Source organism: Garra rufa, chromosome 21 (genome assembly GCF_049309525.1).
Source record: "Garra rufa chromosome 21, GarRuf1.0, whole genome shotgun sequence".
NCBI lineage: Eukaryota > Metazoa > Chordata > Actinopteri > Cypriniformes > Cyprinidae > Garra > Garra rufa.
Genome location: NC_133381.1, coordinates 25,946,616 through 25,957,083, shown reverse-complemented (window position 1 = coordinate 25,957,083; position 10,468 = coordinate 25,946,616).

Genomic DNA, 10,468 nt, shown 5'->3' with positions numbered 1-10,468 from the left:
AGGAACAGAGAGCGTGGTCGCCTCCGCGTCAGGAACAGAGAGCGCGGTCGGAACAGAGAGCGCAGTCGCTTCCCCGTCAGGAACAGAGAGTGTCGTCGCCTCCGCGTCAGGAACAGCAAGCGCAGTCGCCTCCGTGTCAGGAACAGAGAGTGCCGTCGCCTCCGCGTCAGGAACAGAGAGCGCGGTCGGAACAGAGAGCGCAGTCGCTTCCCCGTCAGGAATAGAAAGCGTGGTCGCCTCCGCGTCCGGAACAGAGAGCGCGGTCTCTTCCCCGTCAGGAACAGAGAGTGTCGTCGCCTCCGCGTCAGGAACAGCGAGCGCAGTCGCCTCTGTGTCAGGAACAGAGAGTGCCGTCGCCTCCGCGTCAGGAACAGAGAGCGCGGTCGGAACAGAGAGCGCAGTCACTTCCCCGTCAGGAACAGAGAGCGTGGTCGCCTCCGCGTCCGGAACAAAGAGCGCGGTCGCTTCCCCGTCAGGAACAGAGAGTGTCGTCGCCTCCGCGTCAGGAACAGAGAGCGCGGTCGGAACAGAGAGCGCAGTCACTTCCCCGTCAGGAACAGAGAGCGTGGTCGCCTCCGCGTCCGGAACAGAGAGCGCGGTCGCTTCCCCGTCAGGAACAGAGAGTGCCGTCGCCTCCGCGTCAGGAACAGAGAGCGCGGTCGGAACAGAGAGCGCAGTCACTTCCCCGTCAGGAACAGAGAGTGTCGTCGCCTCCGCGTCAGGAACAGCAAGCGCAGTCGCCTCCGTGTCAGGAACAGAGAGTGCCGTCGCCTCCGCGTCAGGAACAGAGAGCGCGGTCGGAACAGAGAGCGCAGTCGCTTCCCCGTCAGGAATAGAAAGCGTGGTCGCCTCCGCGTCCGGAACAGAGAGCGCGGTCGCTTCCCCGTCAGGAACAGAGAGTGTCGTCGCCTCCGCGTCAGGAGCAGCGAGCGCAGTCGCCTCTGTGTCAGGAACAGAGAGTGCCGTCGCCTCCGCGTCAGGAACAGAGAGCGCGGTCGGAACAGAGAGCGCAGTCACTTCCCCGTCAGGAACAGAGAGCGTGGTCGCCTCCGCGTCCGGAACAGAGAGCGCGGTCGCTTCCCCGTCAGGAACAGAGAGTGTCGTCGCCTCCGCGTCAGGAACAGAGAGCGCGGTCGGAACAGAGAGCGCAGTCACTTCCCCGTCAGGAACAGAGAGCGTGGTCGCCTCCGCGTCCGGAACAGAGAGCGCGGTCGCTTCCCCGTCAGGAACAGAGAGTGCCGTCGCCTCCGCGTCAGGAACAGAGAGCGCGGTCGGAACAGAGAGCGCAGTCACTTCCCCGTCAGGAACAGAGAGCGTGGTCGCCTCCGCGTCCGGAACAGAGAGCGCGGTCGCTTCCCCGTCAGGAACAGAGAGTGCCGTCGCCTCCGCGTCAGGAACAGAGAGCGCGGTCGGAACAGAGAGCGCAGTCACTTCCCCGTCAGGAACAGAGAGCGTGGTCGCCTCCGCGTCAGGAACAGCGAGCGCAGTCGCCTCCGTGTCAGGAACATAGAGTGCCGTCGCCTCCGCGTCAGGAACAGAGATAGCGGACGCTGCCGCCTCCGCCGCCCAACGAGCGCAAATGGCCGCCATCTCCTTGGACACAGTCACCTTCTCCCTGAAAGGCAAAAAAAAATCCTCCCTGCTGGACCCACTGTTGATGGCTGCATTCTGTCTTGTATGTTCTGTCTCTGTGTTTCTGATCCTGACTCCTTGACCGTGTTTCCTGTTTTGTTTATTTTAGTTTTGCTTCAAGTCGTGTTGTGCCATGTTGGCCTTTTGTTTGTTCGTTTGTTTATTGGTGTTTGTTTAATAAATTCTCTTCCCCCGCATTTGGACCCAGACCTCCCATCTCAACGTGACAAGTTTGTATTTCACTATAAAACTGACAGATTTTGAAAGCTGAGACTTTGCTTTATATTAAAAGTACCAAAAGCACAAAGCTTATTGCTATTATTGTGTATAATTTGTTTAATTTCAGTGGCCTGGCAACTTCTCCTGTGCTCTCAATCCGGGCCATTTGCATGCGCAGGCTATACTCTCAAAATGAAAAAACTTTAATTCCTACAATATAATTATTGTAATTTCGACTTTAGTCTCAAAACATTTCGAATTTATTCTTGAAATTTCAACTTTATTCTTGAAACATTTTGACTTTATTCTCGAAATATTTTTTCATTTAAAAATTGTATATATTTTTTGTTTTTTAACGTGGTACTAAAATGCTGTTGTAAAAACATTATAATGTACTGTATGTAAAATGAATAATCATATTTAAAGAAGTATATCATATTATATATTATATTATATATTTAAAGAAGTATATCATCCAAAAATGAATATTTGCTGAAAATGTAATCACCCTCAGTCCAAGATCTTCTTTGGAATTTTGATTTGGAAAAATCACCGTCTTACCAATGGATCCTCTGCAGTGAATGGGTGCCATCAGAATGAGAGTCCAATCAGCTGATAAAAACATCACAAAAAAGTGATCTACACGACTCCAGTCAATCAGTTAACATCTTGTGAAGTGAAATATGTGTGTATGAAAATCTGACTTCTGAGTTTAAGTGCTATAATCTGGTCTCGGGCGCATCTACCATTCTAGCTGCTTAGATTCTGCTTTCCCAAAATAATATTCCTGCCCCTTAATCTGCACGTTTCCACCCATGGCACCACTATTTTGTTTTCTCAAGTGACAACGGTGTACCAGTTCTAACGTCCTGGCAAAAGTTAGAGCAAAGCTTGCTAACTGTTCTGTCGTTGGCTGCACAGTCGAACACAGAACACTATTTAGAGTCCCAGCCTCAGAGGAGACAAGATAGCAGTGTATTTATTGATTTGTTTACTGTATATTACGCTGCTGCCACACAGATCTAATATAAACATGCAATTTCTTTTCCAGCTGTTAATCTTCACAGACATAACTAGGGATGGGAATCGAAACCCGGTTCTTGTTGAGAACCGGTTCCCAGTGTTTCAATTCCATCGAATCGTTTGCAAAATTTGCAAACGATTCCCTTAACGATTCCAGTGGGCACGAATGACGTCATCACGCGCATTGCGTAACTTACGCACGTTGCGTAGCTTACGCTCATTCAATAAGCATTGGCGCCTAAGCGGAACAAACGCTCAAAAGTCTGGTTGTATTTCACCAAAAAAGACGAAAATAGGGCAACTTGCAATACTTGCAGCGTAGATATTTCCTCAAAGGGAGGAAATACCACTAACATGCTAAAACATTTGCGCACACAGCATGCAATAACAATAAAAGAATGTTGCGTTTTCGATCCGCTCCGGACTAACAGTTCTCAACCCAGCAGCGGCAGCAGCAGCAACAACGTTAGCATGTCCTCGGCTAATAAAGCTGCAGGACTCATTCATTCCCATTATATATTTTCTAGGGAGATGACAAAGATTCTCAGCCCTAAGTACAAAGCCCCAAACAGAGACAGTTTAACTATGCTAATCAACAATTTGTTGTCCGTTTTCTTCCATATGAGAATCGATAAGGGAATCGATAAAGAATCGAATCGTTAAGCAGAATCGAAAATGGAATTGGAATCGTAAAAATCTTATCAATTCCCATCCCTAGACATAACTGACTGTTTTTATAACTTACATGTGTTTTTTTTAACATAAACTTGTGTGTATTTGACTGTTTAAGTGCAATAAAACATGAAAGAGAACTTAGTTTAGTACTCACATGCCATGTGACAGCCACTTTCTGTGCGGTTGCTTCAGATGCGTGCACTCAGAAAACCCTGTATCACAAGTTTATGGTTTAAAACACATTATTTCAGCATGATATAGACAAAACCAAACAGATTATTTTTAGCAGAGTATCTGAGGTATGAGGAACTACAAGTAAACCAATGACCATCGCAAGTCTGCACACATCAAGTGTGTGGGACAGCTGCCTGAGTAGGCCAACAATAGACAGCAAGGCATTTTTTTCCCATTCCCATTTTCTCACATTTACCTGAAACAAGAACACTGAACTAGGGCCAAAAGTTTCACTTTGCACATCTCACCACTAATGACTATAACCCACGTTCCTGCAAACAATCTCCTTGTAGAGCAAAAACGTTCTGAAGCCGTGAGCAAACCAAATATAATGATCAAGGACAACATGAAATATAATCTGAAGGGTTTGTACTTTGAATTTCCTCTTTTCACAATGGATTTAGCATGACCGTGACCATCAAGAACATTCTAGATTCATTAGGACTGTGATTGTCAGTCATATCAGGTTCCTCTCGTCACTGCCGAGCTGCTGTCCTGACCTGAACCAAAGCCACCGATGGCGGCCCGCCACAGGAAATCACGTCTTACTGGCCGGACAGATCTACTGGTCAAGGAAATCAAGTCTTGGATGAGCTCTGGTTTTACGTGTGAGCGATGCAGCTCCTTGCTGGATCTGGGGTCACAAACATTCATACGCACACACGCACACAATGACCAGATGGGTGGAGTGTTCTCATTACTTCAATAGCATGGCTGAAGCACCCATAGAATACATTCAAAAAGGCCCAGGAGACATGCTTAACACACACACACAATGCAAATAGCTCTTTTCATTCTGCTGTGGAGGATGGACAGAATGTGAGGGAGGGGTGGAAGATGGAGAGATAGCATTGTGTGGAGGAGAGAGGCACAGTGTCGAGTTCGGGAAAAACACTTACAATTACATGTACATATTCAATCTCTCTGAGAAGAGCACTTGACCTTTAGAACAATACGTACATAAACGCACACACACCCACGCTTCAGGTGTGTGCTGTGGAGCGACTTTCTGTTCAGAGCTCATGTATTTTATGATAAATATAGGCCGATATCTATGTTTATATCTGTGCCCAGACGTAATATAATACATACTGTCCTATATAAACAGTGATAGTGCCATATATGTTACATATATTACATTACAAATTACATATATGTGACCCTGCACTACAAAACCAGTTGTAAGTAGCACAGGTATATTTGTAGCAATAGTCAACAATACATTGTATGGTTCAAAATTAACAATTATTCTTTTGTGCCAAAAATCATTAGGATATTAAATAAAGATCATGTTCCATGAAGATATTTTATTAATTTTAACTTTAATTTTATAAGTTAACTACCATAAATATACCAAACATAATTTTTGATTAGTAATATGCATTGCTAAGGACTTCATTTGGACAACTTTAAAGGGTAAAATTTTGATTTCGGGGGATATTTTGATTTTTTTGCACTCTCAGATTCCAGATTTTCAAATAGTTGTATCTCAATATACCAGATATTGTCCCATCCTAACAAACTGTACATCAATGGAAAGCTTATTTTTATTGACGTAATAATACTAAAAAAAGACCCTTATGACTGGTTATGTGGTCCAGAGTCACATATTACATAATGTAATGCAGGGGTCCCCAAACTTTTTTCTGAGAGGGCCACATCATTTTCTTTTCTTTAATTGGGGGCCGGGTCGGTTTATAAAAGAAAATACCATGGGCCCGACTAACTACTAGTATTATTATTATTTTATTATTATTTTACCTGTATTTATTCTACGTTTTAATGCTAGAATAGTTTATTTTGTTATACACCACACAGACAAATTATCATTTCTTTTCAAAAAAATATACAGGTGCATCCCAATAAATTAGAATGTAATGGAAAAGTTCATTTATTTCAGTAATTCAACTCAAATTTTGAAACTTGTGTATTAAATAAATTTAATGCACACAGACTGAAGATTCACATCACATTGAGATTCACATCCGTCCGCCTTCCATGCCGCTTACTTCGGGACACGGGAGTGCTGACGTGCAGAAGCGGTACCGGAGTGAAGAGGAACGTTCTGGGAACCATCAGAGAACTTTTAGGGAACCTTCTAGGAACATAAATAGAACGTTCCCTATTGGTTATCCAGGAAAGTTTTCTTTACGTAACTAGAACGTTCCCTTTAGATTAGGGGAACGTTCTGGGAACCTACTAAGAACGTTCCGGGAACGTTCTTAGAACGTTGCGGGAACGTTCCCAGTAGGTTCCCAGTAAGTTCCCAGAACGTTCCCCTAACCTAAAGGGAACGTTCTAGTTACGTAAAGAAAACTTTCCTGGATAACCAATAGGGAACGTTCTTGGGAACGTTCCGGGAACGTTCTGGGAACCAAAAACTATCATTCCCAGAACATTCTGGGAACCAAAAATTGTTAGCTAAACGTACAAAGACAGCATACCAGCATGCCCAAACTATTTGCTCTGGAACAAATAATAGTTTAATGAGACCAAAGACTGCCCGTTAGATTTACCTAAAACTAATTATATATCATATTTAACCACTATCGAGACAGATCTATCAGAGTGAGATGCTTTCGGGCAAATTGATGAGCGCTGAACAGCCGATGACAATCTGGAGCTCACATGTCCGAAAACGACAACGCAAATTTTCAAATAGATGTTATCTTCATTAACAAACTGCATATTTGAACTATAAAGAAGTACGTTTTCACCTGAAAACCTCTTAAAACTATATTCCATGACACAAAACCAGTATTATTTATAAAACGACACTGGATTTGGGCGTCCGCCATGATGACACTTGCTGTAAGAAGTACCGCAAGCGGAGTGATACGATTACAAACGTACAAAGTTCTGATATTACTCTAATATCACACTCCTATCAGCCAATCTGATTCGAGGACTAGAAAAAAGGTTGTGTGTGTGTGTATATAGACCATTTCAAGCGCTATTCGGCGGCTTAAGGAAGTGACGTCGTTGGTCCCAGGACGTTTCCGGTTAGTGATCCAGCGCATTCAAAACAATGGCGAGAAGCGCTTTATGAACAGTGGGATTGCGGTCATATATATACAAACATCCTGCTTAAATGTCTAAATTAAAATTAGATCCTTGTCGTTCGGTGGTTGTGTGCTCCCTCTGGGGCGGTACTAACATTCTGAGACGTGTTTAACGGTAGATTTCCGCGAAACGTACCCGTGTTGCGGCAGTGAAGGAGAAGGTTGGATAACAACAAGCAACTCTAGGATATACAGCGCACATTTCGATTCAGGCAAGTAAATTTCGTTTTTAATTAATCGGTTTATTTGTATATCTTTACGTTAACTCTTCATGTATGATGCTGCATAATTTAAAGTAGCATTTTGTCATTGTTTACATATGCATCTAACTTTCGTGTGTAACGTTAATGAAAAAAGGCAATTTTTTTATTTCTGTTTTATTTCTGTTTTATTGCTAAGTGTTATGTGGGTTAAATTCATATTAGTCGTCTAGTTATTTTGTCAGTTGACAAATGCAGTGAGTAACATGAAAGTACGTGAATGTCGTATTGTGTAACAGTTAACGGCAGTAGTTTACAAAACGTAATGTTTATGGTAAATATTATTTTCCATCACATAAGCTTTGGTAATGTTAATTCCAAGATGTACTGACGTATTAAGCAATAATAGCATTATTATTTTTTTATATTGTGCATTATATTAAATAATTGTTTTTCTACTTTTATCCTTATAATGTAAACAAAATTTATACAGGTGATTTCTAATATCATTTGTTTCTTAGTCTAGGAAGCATTTTGATGTAAGCAGTTGTAAATATGCAGCAGGGTCACTAAATCTGACAATACAGTGTAATACTGAAATTTGTTAGCTCCCTGTAATTCCCATAGAATTGGTTAAATGTTATATACATTTTCATAATGATGGCTAATATCCTTTGTTTTGTTTTCTAGAAAGTATTCTAAACTGATGTAAACAGTTGCAGAAATACAGAAGGGTCACCAAATCTGAGAAGGCAGTGTAAGGAGAGCCATCATCTGTAGACACCCAAGGACAGCTGATCATCCTGCAGTGACAAACCACATCTGACCATATCAACACCCAGATGTGATTGAGAACTTGAGTGTAGTATTCAGTAATTTAGTGTAGTACTTAAAGCGACTGATGACCAGGCCAGATACAGACTGCTGCTTTTGATATTTGTTCCCCCTTTGTACTCCATTTCAGTTCAAATGTTGTTTCAGTTGTTGTTGTTTCATTTGTTGAAGCATTTTATGTTCATACAAATATTTACATATCAATACATGTGCTGGAAATAAAAACAGTTGAAAGTGAGAGAATGCTTTTTGTTTATATACAGTACTGGTCAAAAGTTTGGACAAAGTAGTTTTTTTATGTTTTTGAAATAAGTATTTTATGTTTATTAACATGATTAATTATTTAAATGATTTCTATTATAAAAAATATGTTGTGCAAAGCTGAATTAGCATCAGCCTTTACATTACACCAGTATTCATTTTCACATGAATATATATATATATATATAAAATTTGTGTGGGTGTGAACAGTAAATACGTGCATAAAAACATATATGAATGCTTTATGTGTGTTTGTGTGTGCATTTATTAATCTGCAGATATACAGGTTTATGTAAAACACGTTAGCCAGCATTGAATTGCGACGATCTTGTTTATTTGTGATCACATGATGACTCGGAGCATTCATACCCTCCACTTGCACTGTTCCACAGCAACAAACTTGACCAAACTAACGTTGAACACATGTTGAAATGAATTCAACACGTAATAATAGCATCGAGCGCTTAGTTTAATAGCATACATTTAGCGTTGTTTGGAACGATATGTATTGTGAAAAGTAATGTACTAATGAAAACAAATATTTAAACAGAAATACAGACTGACCACGCAATGCAAGTAAATTAATCACGAACAACCTCCGGATATCTTGGGAACAAAACATGAAGTAAGTTGCACTGCTTGCTTCAGACTGATGACATCCATTGTACGAATAAATGTTCACAATATTTCCGTTCATGTGATATGCTTTTAGCAATCTCCCGTGTACACGCACGCAGCATCGATTAGTTAATGAGCAGCTTTTTTACCTTAACTAGCTTTTTCGCTAGATTTTAAAAGAATATGTTCCTATTGACAGATCGGAGAAGAAATAGCGCTACCGGAAATGTTTCAGGACCGGACATGCGCAGTAACGTTCCAACGCGCTTGTTATTGTTTACATCCTTGAAATGGTCTATATATATATATATATATATATATATATATATATATATATATATATATACAGTCAAGCCTGAAATTATTCATATCCCTGGCAAATTCTGACTTAAACTTACTTTTATTTAACCAGCAAGTTTTTTCTTGATTAGAAATGACACAGATGTCTCCCAGAGACGATGTACAAGAGGCATCATTGTGGAAAAAATTATTACTCATCTTTTATTTACATTTGAACAAAAAATGGCATGTCCAAAATTATTCATATCCTTCTCAATAATCAATAGAAAGGCCTTGCTATTACAGCAATCAAACGCTTTCTATAATTGCTGACCAGCTTTTTGCATGTCTCCACTGGTATTTTTGCCCATCCATCTTTAGCGATGAGCTCCAACTCTTTCAGGTTGGAGGGTCTCCTTTCCATCACCCTGATCTTTAGCTCCCTCCACAGATTCTGATTTGGATTTAAGTCAGGACTCTGGCAGGGCCACTGCAAAACGTTAATGTTTTTGTCTGCTAACCATTTCTTCACCACTTTTGCTGTGTGTTTTGGGTCGTTGTCGTGCTGAAATGTCCACTGGTGCCCAAGGCCAAGTTTCTCTGCAGACTGCCTGATGTTGTTGTTGAGAATTTTGATGTATTGCTCCTTTTTCATGGTGCCATACTGTGATTAGGTTCCCTGCATGGTTCCCTGACTGTCCACAAACCAGCAGCAGAGAGCTTCTGTTTATCACCTGTTGAGTTGATTAAAACAGCTGTTCCCAATGAATCAGGGTAATTAGGATGCTTTAGAACAGCTTGGACTATTTGGAATGGTATAGAACTTTGGATTTTCCCATAGACTGTGACAGTTTGCAAAGGGTATGATGCCTCTTGTACATTGTCGTCTTATCTTCTGGGAGAAGCCCGTGTCATTTCCGGACCCGACTGTATATATATAATAATATGTATATGTTTTTAACATAGTATTACATGTAGGAACTACTGTATGTCAACAATATATATTTTATTATTTAACTTTATTAAAACAACATATATACAAAAACAATTATTTTGTAATAATTTTTAATACATAAAAGCCTATCTTTTATATTTACTTATATAGTATTAACATATATTAATGGGTTTTAGGATGGATCTATACATAAACATGACATATATGTCCAAATATTTATTACATATACATACGTATGGGCTAGATATATAATTTAATATGAAATACTGTTCCAATTCTAACAGGTTTTATTCGATGAAACAGCTACAATAAATTTTTATAAAAGGAGTAAGATTTTAATAAAGGGATTAATAAAGTTGATTTTTATTGACAGAAAAAAAAAATTATATATATATATATATATATATATATATTTTTTTTTTTTTTTTTTTCTGTCAATAAAAATACCAAGAAAACTAAAAGGACATCAGTTATTT